This window comes from Labrus mixtus, unplaced genomic scaffold, assembly GCF_963584025.1.
Source record: "Labrus mixtus unplaced genomic scaffold, fLabMix1.1 SCAFFOLD_26, whole genome shotgun sequence".
NCBI lineage: Eukaryota > Metazoa > Chordata > Actinopteri > Labriformes > Labridae > Labrus > Labrus mixtus.
The window spans coordinates 6,925-34,668 of record NW_026870242.1 but is presented as its reverse complement, the minus strand read 5'-3'; the positions used below and the strand labels follow the sequence as shown (position 1 = coordinate 34,668).

Genomic DNA, 27,744 nt, shown 5'->3' with positions numbered 1-27,744 from the left:
TGAAAAAAGACGAAACACCCCACCGTTACGAAAAACTTGAAAAAAGACGAAACACCCCCCCCTCACGAAAAATTTGAAAAAAGACGAAACACCCCCCCTAGCGAAAACTTTTTTGAAGCCGAATTTCTTCATGAAAATTTTCAACTTTTTTCAAGCCCAAATACTTCATGAAAATGTTCAACTTTTTTGAAGCCCAAATACTTCATGAAAATTTTCAACTTTTTTCAAGCTGAATTTCTTCATGAAAATTTTAAACTTTTTTGAAGCCGAATTTCTTCATGAAAATTTTAAACTTTTTTGAAGCCCAAATACTTCATGAAAATTTTCAATTTTTTTGAAGCCGAATTTCTTCATGAAAATTTTCAACTTTTTTGAAGCCGAATTTCTTCATGATAATTTTCAACTTTTTTGAAGCCAAATTTCTTCATGAAAATTTTCAACTTTTTTGAAGCCAAATTTCTTCATGAAAATTTTCAACTTTTTTGAAGCTGAATTTCTTAATGAATATTTTCAATTGACCCACCCCCCTTACGAAAAACTTGAAAAAAGACGAAACACCCCCAACCTTGCGAAAACTTTTTTGAAGCCGAATTCCTTCATGAAAATTTTCAACTTTTTTGAATCCCAAATACTTCATGAAAATTTTCAACTTTTTTGAAGTCGAATTTCTTCATGAATATTTTCAACTTTTTTGAAGCCCAAATACTTCATGAAAATTTTCAACTTTTTTGAAGCCAAATTTCTTCATGAATATTTTCAATTGACCCACCCCCTCACGAAAAAGTTGAAAAAAGACGAAACACACCCCTCTTACGAAAAAGTTGAAAAAAGACGAAACACCCCCCCCTTACGAAAAAGTTGAAAAAAGACGAAACACCCCCCCTTGCGAAAACTTTTTTGAAGCCCAAATACTTCATGAAAATGTTCAACTTTTTTAAAGCCGAATTTCTTCATGAATATTTTCAATTGACCCACCCCCCCTCACGAAAAATTTGAAAAAAGACGAAACACCTCCCTCTTACGAAAAAGTTGAAAAAAGACGAAACACACCCCCCCCCCTTACGAAAAAGTTGAAAAAAGACGAAACACCCCCCCCTTACGAAAAAGTTGAAAAAAGACGAAACACCCCCCCTTGCGATAAAACTTTTTTGAAGCCGAATTTCTTCATGAATATTTTCAACTTTTTTGAAGCCCAAATACTTCATGAAAATTTTCAACTTTTTTGAAGCCGAATTTCTTCATGAAAATTTTCAATTTTTTTGAAGCTGAATTTCTTCATGAATGTTTTCGATTGACCCACCCCCCCTTACGAAAAAGTTGAAAAAAGACGAAACAGCCACCCCTTACGAAAAAGTTGAAAAAAGACGAAACACCCCCCCTTACGAAAAAGTTGAAAAAAGACGAAACACCCCCCCTTGCGAAAACTTTTTTGAAGCCGAATTTCTTCATGAAAATTTCAACTTTTTTGAAGCCCAAATACTTCATGAAAATTTTCAACTTTTTTGAAGCTGAATTTCGTCATGAAAATTTTCAACTTTTTTGAATCCGAATTTCTTCATGAATATTTTCAATTTTTTTGAAGCCAAAATACTTCATGAAAATTTTCAACCTTTTTGAAGCCGAATTTCTACATGAAAATTTTAAACTTTTTTGAAGCCCAAATACTTCAGGAAAATTTTCAACTTTTTTGAAGTCGAATTTCTTCATGAATATTTTCAATTGACCCACCCCCCCTCACGAAAAAGTTGAAAAAAGACGAAACACCCCCCTCTTACGAAAAAGTTGAAAAAAGACGAAACACCCCCCCTTACGAAAAAGTTGAAAAAAGACGAAACACCCCCCCCTTGCGAAAACTTTTTTGAAGCCGAATTTCTTCATGAAAATTTTCAACTTTTTTGAAGCCCAAATACTTCATGAAAATTTTCATCTTTTTTGAAGCCAAATTTCTTCATGAATATTTTCAATTGACCCACCCCCGCTTACGAAAAAGTTGAAAAAAGACGAAACACCCCCAACCTTGCGAAAACTTTTTTGAAGCCGAATTCCTTCATGAAAATTTTCAACTTTTTTGAAGCCAAATTTCTTCATGAATATTTTCAATTGACCCACCCCCGCTTACGAAAAAGTTGAAAAAAGACGAAACACCCCCCCCTTACGAAAAAGTTGAAAAAAGACGAAACACCCCCCACCTTGCGAAAACTTTTTTGAAGCCGAATTTCTTCAAGAAAATTTTCAACTTTTTTCAAGCCCAAATACTTCATGAAAATGTTCAACTTTTTTGAAGCCCAAGTACTTCATGAAAATTTTCAACTTTTTTGAAGCTGAATTTCTTCATGAAAATTTTAAACTTTTTTGAAGCCGAATTTCTTCATGAAAATTTTAAACTTTTTTGAAGCCCAAATACTTGATGAAAATTTTCAACTTTTTTGAAGCCGAATTTCTTCATGAATATTTTCAATTGACCCACCCCCCTCACGAAAAAGTTGAAAAAAGACAAAACACCACCCTCTTACGAAAAAGTTGAAAAAAGACGAAACACCCCCCCTTGCGAAAAGTTTTTTGAAGCCGAATTTCTTCATGAAAATTTTCAACTTTTTTGAATCCGAATTTCTTCATGAAAATGTTCAACTTTTTTGAAGCACAAATGCTTCATGAAAAATTTCAACTTTTTTGAAGCTGAATTTCTTCATGAAAATTTTCATCTTTTTTGAAGCCGAATTTCTTCATGAATATTTTCAACTTTTTTGAAGCCCAAATACTTCAGGAAAATATTCAACTTTTTTGAAGCCGCAATACTTCATGAAAATTTTCAACTTTTTTGAAGCCGAATTTCTACATGAAAATTTTCAACTTTTTTGAAGCCCAAATACTTCATGAAAATTTTCAACTTTTTTGAAGCCCAAATCCTCCATGAAAATTTTCAACTTTTTTGAAGCCCAAATACTTCAAGAAAATTTTCAACTTTTTTGAAGCCGAATTTCTTCATGAAAATTTTCAACTTTTTTGAAGCCCAAATACTTCATGAAAATTTTCAACTTTTTTGAAGCCAAATTTCTTCATGAATATTTTCAACTTTTTTGAAGCAGAATTTCTTCATTATAATTTTCAACTTTTTTGAAGCCGAATTTCTTCATGAATATTCTCAACTTTTTTGAAGCCGAATTTCTTCATGAAAATTTTAAACTTTTTTGAAGCCGAATTTCTTCATGAATATTTTCAACTTTTTTGAAGCCCAAATACTTCATGAAAATTTTCAACTTTTTTGAAGCCCAAATACTTCATGAAAATGTTCGACTTTTTTAAAGACGAAATCCTGTCGTGAAAATTTTCAACTTTTTTGAAGTCCAAATACTTCATGAATATTTTCAACTTTTTTGAAGCCAAAATCCTTCATGAAAATTTTCAACTTTTTTGAAGCCGCAATACTTCATGAAAATTTTCAACTTTTTTGAAGCTGAATTTCTTCATGAAAATTTTAAACTTTTTTGAAGCCGAATTTCTTCATGAAAATTTTAAACTTTTTTCAATCCCAAATACTTCATGAAAATGTTCAACTTTTTTGAAGCTGAATTTCTTCATGAAAATTTTAAACTTTTTTGAAGCCGAATTTCTACATGAAAATTTTCAACTTTTTTGAAGCCCAAATCCTCCATGAAAATTTTCAACTTTTTTGAAGCCCAAATCCTCCATGAAAATTTTCAACTTTTTTGAAGCCGAATTTCTTCATGAATATTTTCAACTTTTTTGAAGCAGAATTTCTTCATTATAATTTTCAACTTTTTTGAAGCCGAATTTCTTCATGAATATTTTCAACTTTTTTGAAGCCGAATTTCTTCATGAAAATTTTCAACTTTTTTGAAGCCGAATTTCTTCATGAAAATTTTCATCTTTTTTGAAGCCGAATTTCTTCATGAATATTTTCAACTTTTTTGAAGCCCAAATACTTCAGGAAAATATTCAACTTTTTTGAAGCCGCAATACTTCATGAAAATTTTCAACTTTTTTGAAGCCGAATTTCTTCATGAAAATTTTCAACTTTTTTGAAGCCGAATTTCTTCATGAAAATTTTCAACTTTTTTGAAGCCGAATTTCTTCATGAAAATTTTCAACTTTTTTGAAGCCCAAATACTTCATGAAAATTTTCAACTTTTTTGAAGCCAAATTTCTTCATGAATATTTTCAACTTTTTTGAAGCAGAATTTCTTCATTATAATTTTCAACTTTTTTGAAGCCGAATTTCTTCATGAATATTTTCAACTTTTTTGAAGCCGAATTTCTTCATGAAAATTTTAAACTTTTTTGAAGCCGAATTTCTTCATGAATATTTTCAACTTTTTTGAAGCCCAAATACTTCATGAAAATTTTAAACTTTTTTGAAGCCCAAATACTTCATGAAAATTTTCAACTTTTTTGAAGCCGAATTTCTTCATGAAAATTTTAAACTTTTTTGAAGCCGAATTTCTTCATGAAAATTTAAAAAAATTTTGAAGCCCAAATACTTCATGAAAATTTTCAACTTTTTTGAAGCCCAAATCCTTCATGAAAATTTTCAACTTTTTTGAATCCGAATTTCTTCATGAAAATTTTAAACTTTTTTGAAGCCGAATTTCTTCATGAATATTTTCAACTTTTTTGAAGCCCAAATACTTCATGAAAATTTTCAACTTTTTTGAAGCCCAAATACTTCATGAAAATGTTTGACTTTTTTAAAGACGAAATCCTGTCGTGAAAATTTTCAACTTTTTTGAAGTCCAAATACTTCATGAATATTTTCAACTTTTTTGAAGCCAAAATCCTTCATAAAAATTTTCAACTTTTTTAATCCCAAATACTTCATGAAAATTTTCAACTTTTTTGAAGCCGAATTTCTTCATGAAAATTTTCAACTTTTTTGAAGCCGAATTTTTTCATGAATATTTTCAACTTTTTTGAAGCCGAATTTCTTCATGAAAATTTTCAACTTTTTTGAAGCCGAATTTCTTCATGAAAATTTTCAACTTTTTTGAAGCCCAAATACTTCATGAAAATTTTCAACTTTTTTGAAGCCAAATTTCTTCATGAATATTTTCAACTTTTTTGAAGCAGAATTTCTTCATTATAATTTTCAACTTTTTTGAAGCCGAATTTCTTCATGAATATTTTCAACTTTTTTGAAGCCGAATTTCTTCATGAAAATTTTAAACTTTTTTGAAGCCGAATTTCTTCATGAATATTTTCAACTTTTTTGAAGCCCAAATACTTCATGAAAATTTTAAACTTTTTTGAAGCCCAAATACTTCATGAAAATTTTCAACTTTTTTGAAGCCGAATTTCTTCATGAAAATTTTAAACTTTTTTGAAGCCGAATTTCTTCATGAAAATTTAAAAAAATTTTGAAGCCCAAATACTTCATGAAAATTTTCAACTTTTTTGAAGCCCAAATCCTTCATGAAAATTTTCAACTTTTTTGAATCCGAATTTCTTCATGAAAATTTTAAACTTTTTTGAAGCCGAATTTCTTCATGAATATTTTCAACTTTTTTGAAGCCCAAATACTTCATGAAAATTTTCAACTTTTTTGAAGCCCAAATACTTCATGAAAATGTTTGACTTTTTTAAAGACGAAATCCTGTCGTGAAAATTTTCAACTTTTTTGAAGTCCAAATACTTCATGAATATTTTCAACTTTTTTGAAGCCAAAATCCTTCATAAAAATTTTCAACTTTTTTAATCCCAAATACTTCATGAAAATTTTCAACTTTTTTGAAGCCGAATTTCTTCATGAAAATTTTCAACTTTTTTGAAGCCGAATTTTTTCATGAATATTTTCAACTTTTTTGAAGCCCAAATCCTTCATGAAAATTTTCAACTTTTTTGAAGCCGAATTTCTTCATGAATATTTTCAACTTTTTTGAAGCAGAATTTCTTCATTATAATTTTCAACTTTTTTGAAGCCGAATTTCTTCATGAATATTTTCAACTTTTTTGAAGCCGAATTTCTTCATGAAAATTTTCAACTTTTTTGAAGCCGAATTTCTTCATGAATATTTTCAACTTTTTTGAAGCCCAAATACTTCATGAAAATATTCAACTTTTTTGAAGCCGCAATACTTCATGAAAATTTTCAACTTTTTTGAAGCCGAATTTCTTCATGAAAATTTTCAACTTTTTTGAAGCCGAATTTCTTCATGAAAATTTTCAACTTTTTTGAAGCTGAATTTCTTCATGAATATTTTCAACTTTTTTGAAGCCCAAATACTTGATGAAAATTTTCAACTTTTTTGAAACCGAATTTCTTCATGAAAATTTTCAATTGACCCACCCCCCCTCACGAAAAAGTTGAAAAAAGACGAAACACCCCTCTCTTACGAAAAGGTTGAAAAATGATGAAACACCCCCCCCTTGCAAAAACTTTTTTGAAGCCGAATTTCTTCATGAAAATTTTCAACTTTTTTGAATCCCAAATACTTCATGAAAATTTTCAACTTTTTTGAAGCCGAATTTCTTCATGAAAATTTTCAACTTTTTTGAAGCCGAATTTCTTCATGAAAATTTTCAACTTTTTTGAAGCCGAAATACTTCATGAAAATTTTCAACTTTTTTGAAGCCGAATTTCTTCATGAAAATTTTAAACTTTTTTGAAGCCGAATTTCTTCATGAATATTTTCAACTTTTTTGAAGCCGAATTTCTTCATGAAAATTTTAAACTTTTTTGAAGCCGAATTTCTTCATGAATATTTTCAACTTTTTTGAAGCCCAAATACTTCATGAAAATTTTCAACTTTTTTGAAGCCCAAATACTTCATGAAAATTTTCAACTTTTTTGAAGCCGAATTTCTTCATGAATATTTTCAACTTTTTTGAAGCCCAAATACTTCATGAAAATTTTCAACTTTTTTGAAGCAGAATTTCTTCATGAATATTTTCAACTTTTTTAAAGCAGAATTTCTTCATTATAATTTTAAACTTTTTTGAAGCCGAATTTCTTCATGAATATTTTCAACTTTTTTGAAGCCCAAATACTTCATGAAAATTTTCAACTTTTTTGAAGCCGAATTTCTTCATGAAAATTTTAAACTTTTTTGAAGCCGAATTTCTTCATGAATATTTTCAACTTTTTTGAAGCCCAAATACTTCATGAAAATTTTCAACTCTTTTGAAGCAGAATTTCTTCATGAATATTTTCAACTTTTTTAAAGCAGAATTTCTTCATTATAATTTTAAACTTTTTTGAAGCCGAATTTCTTCATGAATATTTTCAACTTTTTTGAAGCCCAAATACTTCATGAAAATTTTCAACTTTTTTGAAGCCGAATTTCTTCATGAAAATTTTAAACTTTTTTGAAGCCCAAATACTTCATGAAAATTTTCAACTTTTTTGAAGACAAATTTCTTCATGAATATTTTCAATTGACCCACCCCCCTCACGAAAAAGTTGAAAAAAGACGAAACACCCCCCTCTTACGAAAAAGTTGAAAAAAGACGAAACACCCCCCCCTTGCGAAAACTTTTTTGAAGCCGAATTTCTTCATGAATATTTTCAACTTTTTTAAAGCAGAATTTCTTCATTATAATTTTCAACTTTTTTGAAGCCGAATTTCTTCATGAATATTTTCAGCTTTTTTGAAGCCCAAATACTTCATGAAAATATTCAACTTTTTTGAAGCCGAATTTCTCCATGAAAATTTTCAACTTTTTTGAAGCCGAATTTCTTCATGAAAATTTTCAACTTTTTTGAAGACCAAATACTTCATGAAAATTTTCAACTTTTTTGAAGCCCAAATCCTCCATGAAAATTTTCAACTTTTTTGAAGCCCAAATACTTCAAGAAAATTTTCAACTTTTTTGAAGCCGAATTTCTTCATGAAAATTTTCAACTTTTTTGAAGCCGAAATACTTCATGAAAATTTTCAACTTTTTTGAAGCCGAATTTCTTCATGAAAATTTTAAACTTTTTTGAAGCCGAATTTCGTCATGAATATTTTCAACTTTTTTGAAGCCGAATTTCTTCATGAAAATTTTAAACTTTTTTGAAGCCGAATTTCTTCATGAATATTTTCAACTTTTTTGAAGCCCAAATACTTCATGAAAATTTTCAACTTTTTTGAAGCCCAAATACTTCATGAAAATTTTCAACTTTTTTGAAGCCGAATTTCTTCATGAATATTTTCAACTTTTTTGAAGCCCAAATACTTCATGAAAATTTTCAACTTTTTTGAAGCCCAAATCCTCCATGAAAATTTTCAACTTTTTTGAAGCCCAAATACTTCAAGAAAATTTTCAACTTTTTTGAAGCCGAATTTCTTCATGAAAATTTTCAACTTTTTTGAAGCCGAAATACTTCATGAAAATTTTCAACTTTTTTGAAGCCGAATTTCTCCATGAAAATTTTAAACTTTTTTGAAGCCGAATTTCTTCATGAATATTTTCAACTTTTTTGAAGCCGAATTTCTTCATGAAAATTTTAAACTTTTTTGAAGCCGAATTTCTTCATGAATATTTTCAACTTTTTTGAAGCCCAAATACTTCATGAAAATTTTCAACTTTTTTGAAGCCCAAATACTTCATGAAAATTTTCAACTTTTTTGAAGCCGAATTTCTTCATGAATATTTTCAACTTTTTTGAAGCCCAAATACTTCATGAAAATTTTCAACTTTTTTGAAGCAGAATTTCTTCATGAATATTTTCAACTTTTTTAAAGCAGAATTTCTTCATTATAATTTTAAACTTTTTTGAAGCCGAATTTCTTCATGAATATTTTCAACTTTTTTGAAGCCCAAATACTTCATGAAAATTTTCAACTTTTTTGAAGCCGAATTTCTTCATGAAAATTTTCAACTTTTTTGAAGCCGAATTTCTTCATGAATATTTTCAACTTTTTTGAAGCCCAAATACTTCATGAAAATTTTCAACTTTTTTGAAGCCGAATTTCTTCATGAAAATTTTAAACTTTTTTGAAGCCGAATTTCTTCATGAAAATTTAAAAAAATTTTCAAGCCCAAATACTTCATGAAAATTTTCAACTTTTTTGAAGCCCAAATACTTCATTATAATTTTCAACTTTTTTGAAGCCGAATTTCTTCATGAAAATTTTAAACTTTTTTGAAGCCGAAATACTTCATGAAAATTTTCAACTTTTTTGAAGCCGAATTTCTTCATGAAAATTTTAAACTTTTTTGAAGCCGAATTTCTTCATGAATATTTTCACCTTTTTTGAAGCCCAAATACTTCATGAAAATTTTCAACTTTTTTGAAGCAGAATTTCTTCATGAATATTTTCAACTTTTTTAAAGCAGAATTTCTTCATTATAATTTTAAACTTTTTTGAAGCCGAATTTCTTCATGAATATTTTCAACTTTTTTGAAGCCCAAATACTTCATGAAAATTTTCAACTTTTTTGAAGCCGAATTTCTTCATGAAAATTTTAAACTTTTTTGAAGCCGAATTTCTTCATGAATATTTTCAACTTTTTTGAAGCCCAAATACTTCATGAAAATTTTCAACTTTTTTGAAGCAGAATTTCTTCATGAATATTTTCAACTTTTTTAAAGCAGAATTTCTTCATTATAATTTTAAACTTTTTTGAAGCCGAATTTCTTCATGAATATTTTCAACTTTTTTGAAGCCCAAATACTTCATGAAAATTTTCAACTTTTTTGAAGCCGAATTTCTTCATGAAAATTTTAAACTTTTTTGAAGCCCAAATACTTCATGAAAATTTTCAACTTTTTTGAAGACAAATTTCTTCATGAATATTTTCAATTGACCCACCCCCCTCACGAAAAAGTTGAAAAAAGACGAAACACCCCCCTCTTACGAAAAAGTTGAAAAAAGACGAAACACCCCCCCCTTGCGAAAACTTTTTTGAAGCCGAATTTCTTCATGAATATTTTCAACTTTTTTAAAGCAGAATTTCTTCATTATAATTTTCAACTTTTTTGAAGCCGAATTTCTTCATGAATATTTTCAGCTTTTTTGAAGCCCAAATACTTCATGAAAATATTCAACTTTTTTGAAGCCGAATTTCTCCATGAAAATTTTCAACTTTTTTGAAGCCGAATTTCTTCATGAAAATTTTCAACTTTTTTGAAGACCAAATACTTCATGAAAATTTTCAACTTTTTTGAAGCCCAAATACTTCATGAAAATTTTAAACTTTTTTGAAGCCGAATTTCTTCATGAAAATTTTTAACTTTTTCGAAGCCGAATTTCTTCCTGAAAATTTTTAACTTTTTTGAATCCGAATTTCTTCATGAAAATGTTCAACTTTTTTGAAGCCCAAATACTTCATGAAAATTTTCAACTTTTTTGAAGCTGAATTTCTTCATGAAAATTTTAAACTTTTTTGAAGCCGAATTTCTTCATGAAAATTTTCAACTTTTTTGAAGCCCAAATACTTCATGAAAATTTTAAACTTTTGAAGCCGAATTTCTTCATGAATATTTTCAATTGACCCACCCCCTCACGAAAAAGTTGAAAAAAGACGAAACACCCCCCTCTTACGAAAAAGTTGAAAAAAGACGAAACACCCCCCCCCTTACGAAAAAGTTGAAAAAAGACGAAACACCCCCCCTTGCGAAAAAATTTTTGAAGCCGAATTTCTTCATGAAAATTTTTAACTTTTTTAATCCCAAATACATCATGAAAATGTTTAACTTTTTTGAAGCCGAATTTCTTCATGAATATTTTCAACTTTTTTAAAGCAGAATTTCTTCATTATAATTTTCAACTTTTTTGAAGCCGAATTTCTTCATGAATATTTTCAGCTTTTTTGAAGCCCAAATACTTCATGAAAATATTCAACTTTTTTGAAGCCGAATTTCTCCATGAAAATTTTCAACTTTTTTGAAGCCGAATTTCTTCATGAAAATTTTCAACTTTTTTGAAGACCAAATACTTCATGAAAATTTTCAACTTTTTTGAAGCCCAAATACTTCATGAAAATTTTAAACTTTTTTGAAGCCGAATTTCTTCATGAAAATTTTTAACTTTTTCGAAGCCGAATTTCTTCCTGAAAATTTTTAACTTTTTTGAATCCGAATTTCTTCATGAAAATGTTCAACTTTTTTGAAGCCCAAATACTTCATGAAAATTTTCAACTTTTTTGAAGCTGAATTTCTTCATGAAAATTTTAAACTTTTTTGAAGCCGAATTTCTTCATGAAAATTTTCAACTTTTTTGAAGCCCAAATACTTCATGAAAATTTTAAACTTTTGAAGCCGAATTTCTTCATGAATATTTTCAATTGACCCACCCCCTCACGAAAAAGTTGAAAAAAGACGAAACACCCCCCTCTTACGAAAAAGTTGAAAAAAGACGAAACACCCCCCCCCTTACGAAAAAGTTGAAAAAAGACGAAACACCCCCCCTTGCGAAAAAATTTTTGAAGCCGAATTTCTTCATGAAAATTTTTAACTTTTTTAAGCCCAAATACATCATGAAAATGTTTAACTTTTTTGAAGCCGAATTTCTTCATGAAAATTTTTAACTTTTTTGAATCCGAATTTCTTCATGAAAATTTTCAACTTTTTTGAAGCCCAAATACTTCATGAAAATTTTAATCTTTTTTGAAGCCGAATTTCTTCATGAAAATTTTCAACTTTTTTCAAGCCCAAATACTTCATGAAAATGTTCAACTTTTTTGAAGCCCAAATACTTCATGAAAATTTTCAACTTTTTTGAAGCTGAATTTCTTCATGAAAATTTTCAACTTTTTTGAAGCCGAATTTCTTCATGAAAATTTTCAACTTTTTTGAATCCCAAATACTTCATGAAAATTTTCAACTTTTTTTAATCCGAATTTCTACATGAAAATTTTCAACTTTTTTGAAGCCCAAATACTTGATGAAAATTTTCAACTTTTTTGAAGCCGAATTTCTTCATGAATATTTTCAATTGACCCACCCCCCCTCACGAAAAATTTGAAAAAAGACGAAACACCCCCCCCTTGCGAAAACTTTGTTGAAGCCGAAATTCTTCATGAAAATTTTCAACTTTTTTCAAGCCCAAATACTTCATGAAAATGTTCAACTTATTTGAAGGCCAAATACTTCATGAAAATTTTCAACTTTTTTGAAGCTGAATTTCTTCATGAAAATTTTAAACTTTTTTGAAGCCCAAATACTTGATGAAAATTTTCAACTTTTTTGAAGCCGAATTTCTTCATGAATATTTTCAATTGACCCACCCCCCCTCACGAAAAAGTTGAAAAAAGACGAAACACCCCCCTCTTACGAAAAAGTTGAAAAAAGACGAAACACCTTCCCCTTGCGAAAACTCTTTTGAAGCCGAATTTCTTCATGAAAATTTTAAACTTTTTTGAAGCCGAATTTCTTCATGTAAATTTAAAAATTTTTTGAAGCCCAAATATTTCCTGAAAATTTTCAACTTTTTTGAAGCCAAATTTCTTCATGAATATTTTCAATTGACCCACCCCCGCTTACGAAAAAGTTGAAAAAAGACGAAACACCCCCCCCTTACGAAAAAGTTGAAAAAAGACAAAACACCCCCCCCTTACGAAAATTTTGAAAAAGAAAACACCCCCCTCACGAAAATTTTGAAAAAAGACGAAACACCCCCCCCTTGCGAAAACTTTTTTGAAGCCAAATTTCTTCATGAATATTTTCCACTTTTTTGAAGCCCAAATCCTTCATGAAAATGTTCAACTTTTTTGAAGCCGAATTTCTTCATGAATATTTTCCACTTTTTTGAAGCCCAAATCCTTCATGAAAATGTTCAACTTTTTTGAAGCCAAATTTCTTCATGAATATTTTCAACTTTTTTGATGCCCAAATCCTTCATGAAAATATTCAATTTTTTTGAAGCCCAAATACTTCATGAATATATTCAACTTTTTTGAAGCCCAAATACTTCATGAATATTTTCAACTTTTTTGAAGCCCAAATACTTCATGAAAATTTTCAACTTTTTTGAAGCCGAATTTTTTTTTTTAATAAAATAATTATTTCAGTGTGTGTGTTTGCATTTTCATTTACTAAAAGCACAACAGATACTTACATTGTTTCAGTACTTCAGTATTTCAGCACAAATCTCACTTAAGGACTATGGTTTTACTGTTAAATTGAACAACTTTTTGTATCTGATGGGTAAAATATGTAATTTTAAGACATTTAAAATTTGTATTTGTTTTTGGAAGAAATGTCACAACCCTCCTCTCAGTGTTCCCCGACCCCCACTTTGGGAACCACTGACCTAGGTGATGGACATTCAACACAATTATTTAGAGAAAACTGTGAAAAAAACTCAAATATCATCCAATCCCTACCTGCGTAACAGAGTATTTCTCTCTTTTCGATTCAACATGTGCCATGCTTCACTCTTTGAATAAACGTCTTTACTTTGCAAAAGTTAAAAAAATTAGAATCTTGTTTTGTGGTGTGATCACTAAAGAAACATATAATGTGTGTTTTCTGTTTGACGGGGTTTGTCTTCACTCCTCCGTCTTCCTCGTCTTGTCTCACAGCTGCCGGGGAAGAAGGACCTCTTCATCGAGGCCGACTTGATGAGCCCGCTGGATCATATTGCCAATGTGTCGACGCTAAAGGTGAACCTCATCCGCACTCTCTCTTCTGACTCCTCAAACTGAGAAACTACAACAGACTGTAAATATTAAACTACACTAATTCTTTGTTTTCTTTCTTTACAGCAACATGAAGTCGACAAACTCTACAAAGTGGAATACAAACCTATTGTCAGCACCTCAGACCAGTGAGCCCCACACACACACACACCTGGTGACACTGTATGACGATGTGTCATTGCTCTCTTTCAGGCTGTGCTTTCTGATCCGGCAGAGGATACAAACTGTGAAATGGATATGTGGTGAGAACAGATTTTTTTGTTTCATGAAGGCTCAATAAAAGTTTTTTTTTTTTTAAGATTTATTTTGGGCTTTTTGTGCCTTTAATCGAGACATAGGACAGTGGATAGAGTCGGAAATCAGGGAGAGAGAGAGAGAGTGGGGAATGACATGCGGGAGAGAGGCCACAGGTGGGATGTGAACCCGGGCCGCCCACTTGAGACGACAGCCTCCATACATGGGGCGCACGCACTAACCACTGCGCCACCAGCGCCCCAAAGGCTCAACAAAAGTTTTAACAGTCAAATATTCACTCAATCAATTAGACGTAATTTGGAAAGCAAATTTAAATCAACAAGAATCCAACACACAGCGCTTTACATCCCCACTATGCAGGATGTCATTAAACTGAAAGAAGGACAAAGATATCCGTCTCACGATAGAGAACCAAGTGTTTGGTGCTCGCCCTCCATGTATGGAGGCTTTAATCCTCTAAGCAGGCAGCCTGGCTTCACATCTGACCTGTGGATCCTTTCCCACATGACACATCCCGCTCTCTCTCTCTCCACTGTCCTGTCTCTTAATAAAGGCCCAAAAAGCCCAAAAATAAAACAACAACAGTGCCTTGCATAAGGGCACATCAGCACCTCTTCAGCTATTAGACCAATTTCCAGACTTGGTCCACACCGGGACTTAAACCGGCAGCCATCCAGTTCCCAACCAAAGTCCCTACAGCTGCTCGTAACCCAGAATGATTTCATGTTTGACCTTTGTTGTCATATACATCCTTTATTTCCTGCGTTCTTTAAGAAGCCTACTTTATATCTAATGCTATATTCTTTGTTGTTTCAGATGTGGCCAATGCAGACAAGGCAGCAGGAAGACTTAGAAGATACAAGATGATCTTTACCCCTCAGAAGGTTTCGTCTCACTCTGCTGTTGTGTTCACGCTCTTTGCTTTGTTTTCTTTATGTCATCAATGACCTTCCTTCATTTGTTTGTCTTCCAGTTTTATGCGTGTGAGGCGGTGCTGGAGGAGCAGGGCATCTTTGGTGGTGAGCGTCTTTTACTTTTCTTCAGGAGTGGTTAGTGTTTGTTGGAAGAAAGTTTTTTTTTTTTTTTTTTGTACTGTACTTGTTTTTATATGCCAACAGATGTGACCACTGATGAATGGTCCTTCTACCTGCTTCCTCTGGATGATGACATCATCAGTCTGGAGCTGCCGGAGTTCTTCAGGGACAACTTCCTGGTAAGTAATAAACACAGCGTGAGTTTTGCTGCATTCATGTGGTGTCGTACAAATCGGAAAAAGACGAGTTTCCGAGTTGTAAAATGCACATGAACACCTGCTCAAGACGGAACAACAACTGAGAAACTCAGTTTCTCAATTAGGTGCCCGACTTCATCATCACATAGGGGGCAAAATATGTTTTGTTAATGTTAACAATTTTTTTTATTAATTCACGTATTGCACATCAACATTTTGCTCAAATATAACTTATAACAGTTACATACGTTGTTACAATATTCTGACTTTCCAAGCTGAAATCACTTGAACACACTGAAGCATTAGTCTGGTAGTTTGTGACTGTATGTCAACCCCGTGGTTGACTGGAGACCAGTCCATGGTGTGCCCCGCCTCTTGTTCAATGACAGCTGGGATTAGCTCCACCCCCCCAGCCACTCCTAACAGGAGAGGCATATGGATAATGGTTGGATGGATGAATCATTTTGTACACTCATCACTCAGGCAGGGGACCAGCGGTGGGTGAGGACAGCTGGCAGTGCCCTGCACCTCCTTCACTCTCTGTACGGCCCCTTCTCTAAAGTCTACGGGATCGGCCGATGTTCCAAGGTGCAGCATGACCCGAGACTAACACGCAGTTTAACCTTCAGATCCACCGTGTTGTGTTTGATGAAAATTTGTGCAACTGTGCAAACATTAGATGGCGTACGAGTCGTGGAGGGAGCAGGTCGAGGAGGGGGAGCAGACGGCTCGTCAGGCTGAAATAGGAAAAGTTTTCCTCATTGACAGAGGTGAGAAGCAGACCAGGACCCCCTCTTACGTGGGCCGTCATGCTGAACTGTGCCGTGTTTACTCTTTAACTTTGTCGTGGTCTCTGCAGATGTGGACTATGTCACGCCTCTGTGCTCGCAAGTCGTCTACGAAGGACTCGTGGACGATATATTTAGAATCAAATGTGGTGAGTGTCAAAGCATAGCAGAGGAAGGTTAACTGTGTCTTGTGTAATATTCTGCTTTTACAAACCCCGAATACATTCATTTTTATTTCATTTAACCAGGAAAAGATTCTCGTTCAGATATCAGATCTATTTTTTTTCAAAGGAGTCTCGACCGTCTTTGTACATTCATATAGATTCAACAAAATATATTGGTGTCCCAGTCTGTGTATTCACATTGACGGCCTCGTGGGAGCTCCACATACACTTACACACAGAGTCAGTGCTGCGCTCCCTCACAATATTTGTGCCTCAGTCTGAATGCCACAGGGACGTACATATCTAAACCGGGCTTACTGACACAGAACTGAAAAACAGAGAAATGGAAAAATCTCTTACAGGCATGCTCATAGACTACGAGGCCTTGTTCCTGCACCTCAAAATCAAATCGTTGTTTTATCATCGATAACATCAGACAAATTCTTATTTAATATACATATATATAGAAAAAATATTTAGCTCATTTTAGAGATACTTTGATGCTGGATTGTTCTGTTAGTCGGTCTAATTTTGGCTTATTTCAGACTAATTTAAACATTTGAAGACATCACTTGTCCACTCATGAGTCTTATATTTCAACATCTTCCATCATCACAGATGTATCATAGAATCACTGCTAAAGCCATTTGGGGTAATACTCCCAGCTCCAGCTTAGACTGGGTTGTTTTATTGTAGAACTAAACTTCCTCTGATTGTAGATTTCTTTGTGCACATTCTTGTGTCGACGTGTCGTCTAATCACGGCATCTGTCATGCAGGATGTGTGGAGTTTGGCCCCGATGTCACGTCCTCGGACAAAAGCATCAAAGTCATGTTGAACTCTCAGGACAGGGTGAGTGTGGCTGACGTTAGAGAGGGAAGTCCTCTGCTGCTGGACTCTCGGGGACGATCCCGTTTAAACTCTCTGCTGTCTCCTAGGTCTTCAACGAAATCAGGAACGAGCATTTCTCCAACGTCTTTGGTTTTCTGAGTCAGAAAGCCAAAAACCTCCAGACTGCATATGACGTGAGTGAACGTTACTCACCCTCATCGATCACTGTTACCATGGTTACCTAAAATGTTTACACTTTTCTCCTTTATTATTAATCCTGCAGAAGCGTCGGGGCATGGACATAAAGCAGATGAAGACGTTTGTGTCCGAGGAACTGAAAGGGTTAAAACAGGAACATCGATTACTTAGCCTGCGTGAGTTTTTAGATCAGGACTTTATTCTGTAAATCACAGTGATCGTCACATATCTCCGGTTAAAGCTGCGTTTTTGACGAGCACGTTCTCTTTCAGACATCAGTGCCAGTGAGTCGATCATGAAGAAGAAAACCAAGCAGGATTTTCAGGAGTTTCTGAAGACTGAACACTGTGAGAATCGTTTATTTCATCCTCTGATTCAGATGTTTGTGAGTTTTTATATCGTATATTTTTTATACCAACGCTTGATGTGTTGTTTTCTGTTTCAGCTTTACTTGAAGGATTTGAAATCCGTGAATGTATTTCTTTCATAGAGGAGCACATCAACAGACAGGTCAGTGACGGAAACATTTCAATCAGGGCTGTCGAACGATTACATTTCTTAATCGCTAAATTGCAGAAGATAATCACACATTTGTGAATCGCATGTTTGAAATAAATTCCATTATATTACAAAGGCCAACAGGGTACCCCGTGCACCATCTGTATACGCTCTCAGGTGTGCACGGTTGCAGGAACATATCATGAAATTATAAATCAAAAATGACCAACCATGCCTTTAATTAATCGTGATTAACTAGTTCATGCTGACAGCCCTCATTTCAATTTTTTTAAAGGTCTCCATGATAGAGAGTCTGAGGCTGCTTTGTCTTTTGTCCATCACAGAAAACAGTGAGTCGTCTTTTTCAATAGACAGAAATGCAGAAGATTCTCCTGCTGAAGTAATAACTGTGAGATGTGTTTGTTTCCTCTCTCTCACAGGTCTACTGCCAAAAGATTACCGGTCATTAAAAGCACAATATCTACAGGTGTGTGCAGTTCCCAAACAAATTGATTTATGGAAGCCACATAGAGACTGAAAAAAGCTTTTTGTGTCAGGATCTGCACTTCGAATCCGACCTTAAACTTTTAGCATTTTATGGAAACATAACAGTGGAAATTATTTTAGCGAGTTTATTGTTAGTGTCACACGTTAAATTTTCTTATATTTGTGTGTGTGTTGCTTTGAATAAATGCGTCTGCTCAATGAGAATGATCGGATTAACCTCATCAGAGCTATGGAGTAGACCACCTGCTCACATTCACCAACCTGAGGCAGCTCAGGCTGCTGGTGGAGCAGCAGCCGGGAGAGACGCTGACCGTGATGGAGAGCAAAGTGGGGAACTCGTTAACGACAAGACTGCAGGTTAAAAAAAAAAAAACCTTTTCTATATCAGAATCACTTCTGTTTGCATGTCCTGATGTATTGTTTTGGGAATTCTACAGACGGAATACTTTTGTCTTTTCTGCTTGATTTATTCTTCCAGGAAAGTTGACTGACGCCTTCTCTTCTCTCGCTAAGAAGAGCAATTTCAGAGCTCTGAGCCGAAGGCTAAATTTGGTAAATTAGCTTCTTTCGTGTTCTTCCTTCAAAAGGCATTTGTCCTCATGTCAGTGTGTTTTTTTTGTGTTCTTGCCTTGCTGAAAGTTCAGTATTTTAATGAGAATATCACAATTTATTGTGTAAAGGTGCCAAAGACTGATGAAGAATACGACCTGCGCGTGCGTCCCCAGAGACATGGCTTACATTTTCAGCGGTGCCTACGTCCCCCTGAGCTGCAAACTCATCGAGCAGGTGATTAAAACCAGCTGTTTTTGTTCATTTCACAGCATCTGACTGGTTGTCTTTATCATGAATAAATAAGACACCACATGATACAGTTATTTGTCCTGCTCCGGTCAACGGCAGGTGCTGGAGCGAGACGGTTGGACGGGGCTTGAAGAAGTAACCCGGCTGCTAAACGGGCATGAATTTGCCGTTACAGGTAAAGACATGATTTGAAGCTCTCGAGTTTCACTGAATGTTTACATGCTTAGGAATATCAGGGTGAATTATTTCTGTAGAAAACAAATATCTTACACTCAAAGGGAAAAACACATCTGTAACCTTAAGGCCCTGACACACCCAGCATACGGCAAAGAACTAGTAGCCTTCAGGCTTTAAATAGCCGTGGAGAAAGGCAGTGTCTCTGCCATGTGTATGTGTTAATGGCTTTCTTTTTGGCTTTTTACTTGTGTGAATTACATAACAAAGGCTTCAGACAGGAGAGCGCTGTGATAGCAGACAGGCAGGGTGAAAGAAAAGATCCCAACACCAGGGATTCATCTTCCTACTCAAATGATGAATTTCATCAATCTTTATTTGTATAAGACGACACAAGGAACCAGGAACCAGCAGGGTAGTCACAATCCCCCCCCCCCCCCCCCCCTTAAAAACGTGGGTCCGAGGGACACCATGAAATTAACTAAATGAAGGATATTTATTGTACCAACATAAATACAGCTTCATCACATGCATGAATCCACACAAAACACAGGGACATTTCTTGAAAACTGCTGCATTTTTTTTATATTTAACCAAAGATTCAGTTCCTCTCAAAGCATCGCATCAGTTTATCAGGACAGATCATCTGTCACACAACAGTGCCCAAAGTAAGGCTGAGCCAGAAATGTACAACCTGTGCCTGAAACCATTAACATAATCAATAAGGTTTTTGGGTGGATCACTGCTCTTAAAATTATCTGACAACTCATTTGGACTGAACCCAGTGCTTTGATAGGGACAAACAGGGGGGATCCATAGCAGCAGGGTGTCCTCCACCAACGATCCAGAGGAACCTACGAGAGCTCACCATCTGGCTTAATTCTGAAACAATCACAAAATGAACTACGTTAACTCAAATTTTTATTATTTTATTTACAGAAATCAGGTCGTTCGAGTGGTTCCACTGTGTTTTCTTTTTTGTTTCTTGACTGTTTCAAAAGACGTCTGCTGAATGCTGAAGCTTTTATCTCTCATCAGGCAGCAACGGAGCCGATTCAAGAGCAAAGAGCGACGCTCAGCGCATCATCCTCGTCATGTTCCTCGGCGGCTGCACCTTCTCAGAGATTTCAGCCCTACGCTTCCTCGGCAGAGAGAAAGGTACAACATGGTCTGAACTGTCTTCTGTCCTGACTTGTTACCAGGTGTAGTAGTAGATATTGGATTGGAGAGTATGACCTTGTATTCCTGCGCTTCCAGTACATGAGGATGGTCCATTTAGATCACAGAAGGAAAATGTTTTCCCCAAAATAATGTCAACAAAAAAAAAAACATTCATATGAAATTAAGATGTGTCCCTTTTTTATGGTATGGAGATAAAGATAACCCTGCTTACGTCTACACTCGATGTGTTGTAAAGAATGTTTATTGTTTTATTTTTATTTTTTAAATTATTTCCCATGACATCACCAGAAAAAAAAAAAAACTATCGACCCGTTTAGTTGAACTTTAAGATAAATTGACCAATGCTTTCTATTTTAACATTACATCACTACTTTAATAAACATTATTGCTCCTTTTTTCCAGGTTATAAATTCATCGTGGTAACAACAGCGATCACAAACAGTTCAAGACTCATCGAGTCTCTGCTGGACAACCATGTATGAAGCGTGTCGGCCATTAAAGATGGACAGATACTGAGACATTCCTGCAGACACTTGTCATGCATTCCCTGCAGTGCTGACATTACAGCTGTTTATACAGTATTCACTAACGCCCTGTGTCTGATATTAAAAGAACTCTTAAGATGTATAAAGTGAATAAATGTTTTTAACTCGACTCTGGCTGATTCTCCTTCTCTTTATCTTAGTCACCTGTGATTCAGTGTTCAGTCTATAATGATTTTATTTCTGTTCTTTATTCAGCATCAAACATTTAAACTGTCGGACATTTCACAAATTACTTCAAGCTGCTTATTTATATGATATAATAAAAATAACCAAACTAACAACCAAACTGATTCAAAAATATATGATAACTTGAAAAAAATGATGTGTAATTTTTGTTTACTTCAACTTGTTTTGTCTGATGTAAAGTGCTTTATAAATAAAATGTGGTATTATCATAATTTTTAAATAAAACGTGTGTAAAACTCAAGTTTTTCAGAGAGTCCCAAGGCACTTATTTTTTCCACATTTTTCAAATACTAAAGATTTTTAAGTACTACAAAATTTAAAATAAATCTAAATTTGTGTATAAAGAATTTACCTTTAATCTAAATATTCTTACACAAAAAAATCACGATTAACAAAAGTGTCATTGTCGTTGCGTCACCACGCCCTGCATGAAACTGGCGTCTGTTTTTCGAGGGGCGGGGCTGCTCTTGTGATTGGCTGTTAAAGCTTCGGGTGGGCGATCAATCAATCAATCAGAGAGCGGAACGCAGCTGCACGCGTATTTTGAACTGTCTGGTAGCAACGGACTGGACTCAAGAGCGAGGGGGCAACGCGGCGCTTGTCTTTTTATTTGACAAGTTTAAGTTGTTTTAAACTGTTCACGAAGTCTGCAAACACGTCTGGACTATACAATGAGGCGGAGGTAAGATTAAAACGTATTTTCTGCCCCCAGAAAATACTTTAAATGTACTTACTTAACGCAAGCTTATCCTCGCAGTAGCGGTTAGCTCGAACATAATCGTGAATTTGGTTTACTGTTTAAGTTGTACACGGTACAGTTGAATTAGTTTATTGGTTTTATATGGGGGGGTGTCTCTGTGTTTCTCTAGCGAGGTGCTCGCAGCAGAGTCGTTGTCCTGCATAAAGAAAGCGCTGATCCACCTGAAGGATATTTGGGAGGAGATCGGTATCCCAGAAGACCAGAGACTGCAGAGGATTAATGTAGTCAAGACCCACATTAAGGTGAGACATCAACCATTTCATTGCTGGTGTGTGATAGTTAAGACGAGGTTAGGTTTCTTGTCAGTGATGGCTCTAGGGTAAAAACTGTGTTTAAACCTTGATGTCTGGGTCTTAAGGGAATGAAGGATAAAGACAGAAAAAGTCATACCGTTGCTATTTACAAAAGTGTTTTCCCTCAAGACAAAAACAACAACAATATATTGGTTTATATTTGACAAGAAAGCTTCCTATGCAAACAAGTGGAAGAAAAACTCAAAAACAAAAATGTTATGCAACAAGGCCCTTTATGGTCTTATGATCTTTCTGAAGGGTTAGCAAACAGCTGTAGTGTGCATTAAAAACCTAGGACAGGTGCTAGGTTGTTGGTTGTTGTGTTTTTAGTGGGAGGCTACGGCAGCTAAGCTGCAAAAAGGACAGATTTAAAAATACTTTTTTACCTACTGCAATTGCACTTTATAACGACTCCCCTTTAAGTAAGGACAGAAGACATTTAAACTTTTAAACTTTAGCCTGAGTTGCATATATCATAAATCAAACTGTAAATTGTGGGCTCATGTTTTTTTGTATGGGTAGGATATGTATGTATGTATGTGTTGTGTTGTGTGTTTGTATGTATGCTGGCTGCTGGAACACCTAAATTTCCCTGCTGGGATGAATAAAGTATATCTTATCTTATCTTTTATCTTATAAGAAATCTGTTTCTCCATGTTTTCATATGTGAAGAAGGGACTGTCAGCAGATTGAGACACTGGATATTGATTCTTAAATCAACACACAACCATCTGCAGAATGTTTATTTTTTTCTTCTTCTGTTTATTCACTAGAACTTGTTGGAAATGATGGTCAAAGAAGAGGAGTCTCTGAAAAACAGGCTGATGAGCAGCATTGAAACATGCAGGGCAGAAATGGAGAAGCTTTGTCTGGAACTTAAGCTGCCATTGTTTGAGGTAACAAAACCTTTTACATCTACCTGTTACAAATACACAGCTGTTTGATTTGCTTGCCAGCGATTGATTGCATACAAACGTTTTGTAAGTTCACACTTAATATACATGCTTACTATGTTTTCATTTTTGTCTAAAAACATTTCTATTCTAATCCAATAATAAAGTAGTCATTGTTTGGTTGATCATGAATAATATTGGACGCACAGAAGAGAAAATAAACATCTTGTTGTTATCTCCTCTGTATGTTCAGGAGGAGAGTGGTATCAGCATGCTCCAGCAGGAGAAAAACATCCGCACACAGGTGGATGCTCTGACGAAGGACAAGACTCAGCGGATGGAGCAGCTGAAGCTTCTTCTGGAGCAGGACCAGGACCTGTGCGACATCCTGTGCTCCATGTGGCATCGCTCCCGACTCCGTCCCCTCCCCGGAACAGCTGGAGAGCTTCCGGCAGCACATCGCCAACCAGAACGAAGAGAAGGTGAGAGGGGTCATCTGCTTTGTTTGGTTGATGCGGTTTCATCTTTGGACCCCTTTTAAAGCTGCTTAGAAAAGATCAAAATGCACACAGGGTATTTTATATCAGAAGTCTCGTTAAATGGCTCTTAAGATCATAGTTTCTCTTGCTGGTTGACATGCTTCTACTTGAAACATGACATTTGAGAATAGATATTAAAAGCAAAGTGTTTGCCACATGTCCCTGAGCTGTTAACATACTCTCCTCTCCTAAATCATAATATTAGGGACACTTGGGATGTATCATATCACTTCAAGAAATTGAGAAAGTGTAAAGGAAAAGCCTGAAGGTCACTGGATAAAAGTATTGGCAAGACTACCCCCAAATCATGAACTGAAAATTTGTTTTGACATCTCTTTGTTTTTCAGATATTTTACCAAAAGTAAAACACAAGAAAATATGTTTATCTGGCATTTAACTATGAATAGCAGCATCACATAACTTTTCTTCTCTCTCGTAAACCTCTAATCCATACTTGTGTGTGTTTCAGGCGAGGCGGTATGCTGAGTTCACAGACATCAAAAGGCAGATCATCCTGCACATGGAGCAGCTGGACCACATCCCTGAGACCAGCTTTGAGAAGGACGTGGTCTGTGAGGACGAGGACTCTTTTTGCCTCTCCAGAGACAATATCACATCCCTCAAACTGCTTCTCTGCCAGGTGAGAGTTTTAAAACAGTGCTGGATTTATAATCAGGCTTTCATGTTGACTGGCTGATGTTTAACCTCTTTAATAAAGTCGAGTGAAATATGTGAACTGAGGGATCCCTCACTGGTACCTCTTTAATTACAGTCTAACTAACAGTTGCATGGTCACAGTTAATGCAGGAGTTGTTGGTGACTGATGTGTCTCTGTCCCTCTCGCAGCTGGAGGAGCGTAAAGCAGAGAACGAGGCGATGTGTGAGAGTCACAGGGAGAAGATCCAGCAGCTGTGGGACAGACTGCAGGTGCCGCAGGAGGAGATGGAGGCCTTCAACGAACACATGGTCACATCCAGGAACAGCAACTTGGAAGCGGTGAGAAGTTACAAGTGTCCTGAGCCACCGACTCGACGCTACATTTATTTTTATGACAGTCCATTCTGTGGCTTCTGGTTCTTCAGTTTACACTTTACTCTTCCTCCTCAGTTGCGAGCAGAGGTCCAGCGTCTAGAGGAGCTCCTAAACATCCGAAATGTCACAGAAGCCATTCGCTCTGAGATCGCTGTGTTCTGGGACAGGTGCTTCCTCAGTATCGACCAGCGGCAGGATTTTGCACCATATTTTAGCGGTGGGTTCTCTTGCTTTACATTTAAACGGTTTCATTCAAAAGAATATTGGACTTTATCAAAGTGCTAAGACTCTGACTGTTTCAGAGGACTTCACTGAAGAGCTGCTGAGCGTGCACGATGCTGAGATCCAGCGCTTGAAGAAGCATTACGAGGACCACAGAGAGCTTTTTGAGGGGGTTCACCAATGGGAGGACAGCTGGAGACTCTTCCTGGAGCTGGAGGTGAGCACACCGACTTTGGACTTGATTTATGAAGGACTCTGCATGGACATTGTTACGCCCCTATGGGGCTAACAACAATACACAAATAGACCCAGTAAAATACTTAAAACACCTTAACCAAGTCAAAATCAAGGGATTTATTACTAACATGACAAACCCAACAGACAATCCCTGACTGAGAGGCACAGCAGTCCCAACTCCAAAAGTCTCTCTTCCTGAAGCCGGAACTGCGATTTTAAGCTCTGAGGCCAGGTGTGCATTAGTGGCTTCACCTGGGCAAACAGCACAGGGAAACATACAGCCGCAACAGATATGAACCTCTGATCAGCCAAGGTGTTCTGTCTTGAATGTAATGAATTGTGGGTGATATAAATGAGTAAAGTCTGAACCTAAAGAAGACTCCAGTAAGTCGCAGGAGGCCCATTGGGGACCACATGTAATTTAGGGGTTCTGGAAGCTCTCAGAACTTTCATACAAAAAGGGAATGTAATCTTTATTTTTTTGTGTTTTTCTCATTCTCAGAAAAAAGCCACAGATCCGACAAGATTCGCAAACAGAGGAGGGAATCTTCTCAAAGAGGAGAAGCAGAGGTCTGAGCTGCACAAAAGTCTGCCCAAGGTAAAAATGTGGACGTAGATTATTTTTTTGCCTAAGCATGAAATATCTTTTACGTCACAGTAACTCATTACTGTGTGTCTTTGTTGTTGTTGTTGTTGTTTTAAGCTTGAGGAAAAAACTAAAAGCCGAGATCGACGCGTGGGAAAGTGAACAGGGTCAGGAGTTCCTGGTCAGCGGGCAGAAGTTCCTGCAGTACGTGGAGGAGCAGTGGGAGCTGCACCGAATCGAGAAAGAGAAGGACAAACAAGAAAGGGTAAACAAATCCCCCTTATTGCGTAGTGGGCCTGTATGTTTAGTGGAAAATGTGTTGACACGTCTCTTTGACAAACTCCTGACAGCATCTGAAGTAGAGCAAACAGACTAAGCTGGACATGCTCTATGGAACAGCTGTACGCACCCCCACCAAACGCAGATTCCTCGGCACCACCACTCCAAACAAAATACGCAAGGTAAACCAAGTTTGTGGCTCACGTTTATACTACTGGTACTATCAATTCTTTAAGACTAATTGAATTCTGTTAGGTCGCCTGGCTCTGTGGGCACTAACCCCCTCCCTCCCTCCCTCTGCCTCTTTTATCAGTTTAATGCAACTGCCAGCATCTCTAGCGCCACCTCTAACAGCACCATGCGCTCTGCTTTTGGTGGAACTGTCTGTCGCTCGCCTGTGCCCCGCCCACGGCTCTCGGCAAACAAGGTTGGTCAAAGAACTACAAACATAATGGAGAAGTATTTATTTAACAGGGTTTTTCCTTCTAATTTGGCGCTGGAATATAACCATTTGTATGCGTGGTATTAACACCCGTTGCACCTCGTTTTGCAATGTATAACACAGAGGAGGCATGGTGGGGTAAAGTGGCTCTGTCCCTGATCCTCCGTCTGAAGTAGTGACAGAGCATCATCAGAGGGGGAGACGGTGGTAATGTGTAACATCAGAGCCGTCTGTGGATCAGCAGTGTGTGTGCGAGTGTGAAGCTCCTGCCTGAAATCACACCAGGGAGACCGATCTCACACGGTTTCTGATGCAATGTTTAAGTTCTAAGTTCTTCTGTTTGTTTTAGAGGTATGGACTCCTGGTGAAAACCTTAAAAAAAACACTGAAGGGTCAGTAAAGGGGGCTCTGTGAAGTTTGTATCTGCCGTGTTGTTGCTCCTGCGTTGATCTGTGAACACTGATTGTTACTTTACGTTCCCTGAGATGTCTAGGGGATGAGAGGAGTGACAATCACGATTGAAAATCATGAATGAAGAAAAAAGATGCCAAACTTTTTAAATCTATCAAACACAACTCAAGAGAAGCCAAACATTGACTCAATTTAAACACCAACACAAAACTCAGATTAACAGGAGGAACTATGACGACATCAGACAAGTAACTTCCACACAATCACTGCACGACCCACTAGTGACTGCTCTCACCTCTCCTGCTTTTTATGCTGAGGACGTTTTGATTAATAGTTGGTATCAGCTGAGCTCAATCACCAGCTGCAGTAGGGACTCAAGACGGTACCAACCTGCAGCGCCACAGGAGAGAGAGAGAGAGAGAGAGAGAGAGAGAAACAAAACTCACACAGCATTACATCATGTAACACTGGTACAGCAAAAACTAAACAACAACCAATAGTGCAGATGTATTTGATGGACAAAATGAAAGTTGACTCGTGATCTCCTCCATTCATTTTCTAAATCATTGACTGACTGCTGTTTTCTGATGTTAGAGAAGTGATTGTTTGCTCCACTTGTCTGATGTTATTCTCTCCTTCTGTGCGCCCTCCAGGTTCCAGCGGTGCGGACGACCGGTAGCAGTAGACCCCCCCATCCCACGACTGCAGGGCTGTAACAAGGAGAACGAGGTCCGGTGGAAGGGGACCCCTCTGAGTGGTGTGTTGCTGAACTCCGCTAGTCCACAGCCTAACTTCAGCATAACCTCTGTTGCCAACACATATTCAGAATTTGTGGTAATTTAATTTTTTGGCTCTAATTAATTCTCTCTGCATGGTTTTCCTCATTCATGTGCAGTTCGACTCTTAAAATGATTGTTTAATTATCAGACGATGATGAAGCATGTTAATGATGTACATTTATATTATAGAGGGACTTGGTCAACACTGAATCTGTTCAGTCAAGGTGTGTTTGGAATCCTTAAAGCTAAGTGTTAATGCCACTAATCCTGTGATGACTTGCAGTTATTGCATGCCTCTAATCAAAGGGGGAAATTACCCTTCAAGAAAAG

General features: G+C 35.8%; 2 pseudogenes; both read left to right on the top strand.

Moving 5' to 3' along the window:
- The first annotated feature begins 13,456 nt into the window (after nucleotides 1-13,456).
- Nucleotides 13,457-21,182, top strand: LOC132967146 (vacuolar protein sorting-associated protein 33B-like; annotated as a pseudogene).
- A 430-nt stretch (nucleotides 21,183-21,612) lies between these two features.
- Nucleotides 21,613-27,478, top strand: LOC132967147 (protein regulator of cytokinesis 1-like; annotated as a pseudogene).
- The last annotated feature ends 266 nt before the right edge of the window (nucleotides 27,479-27,744 follow it).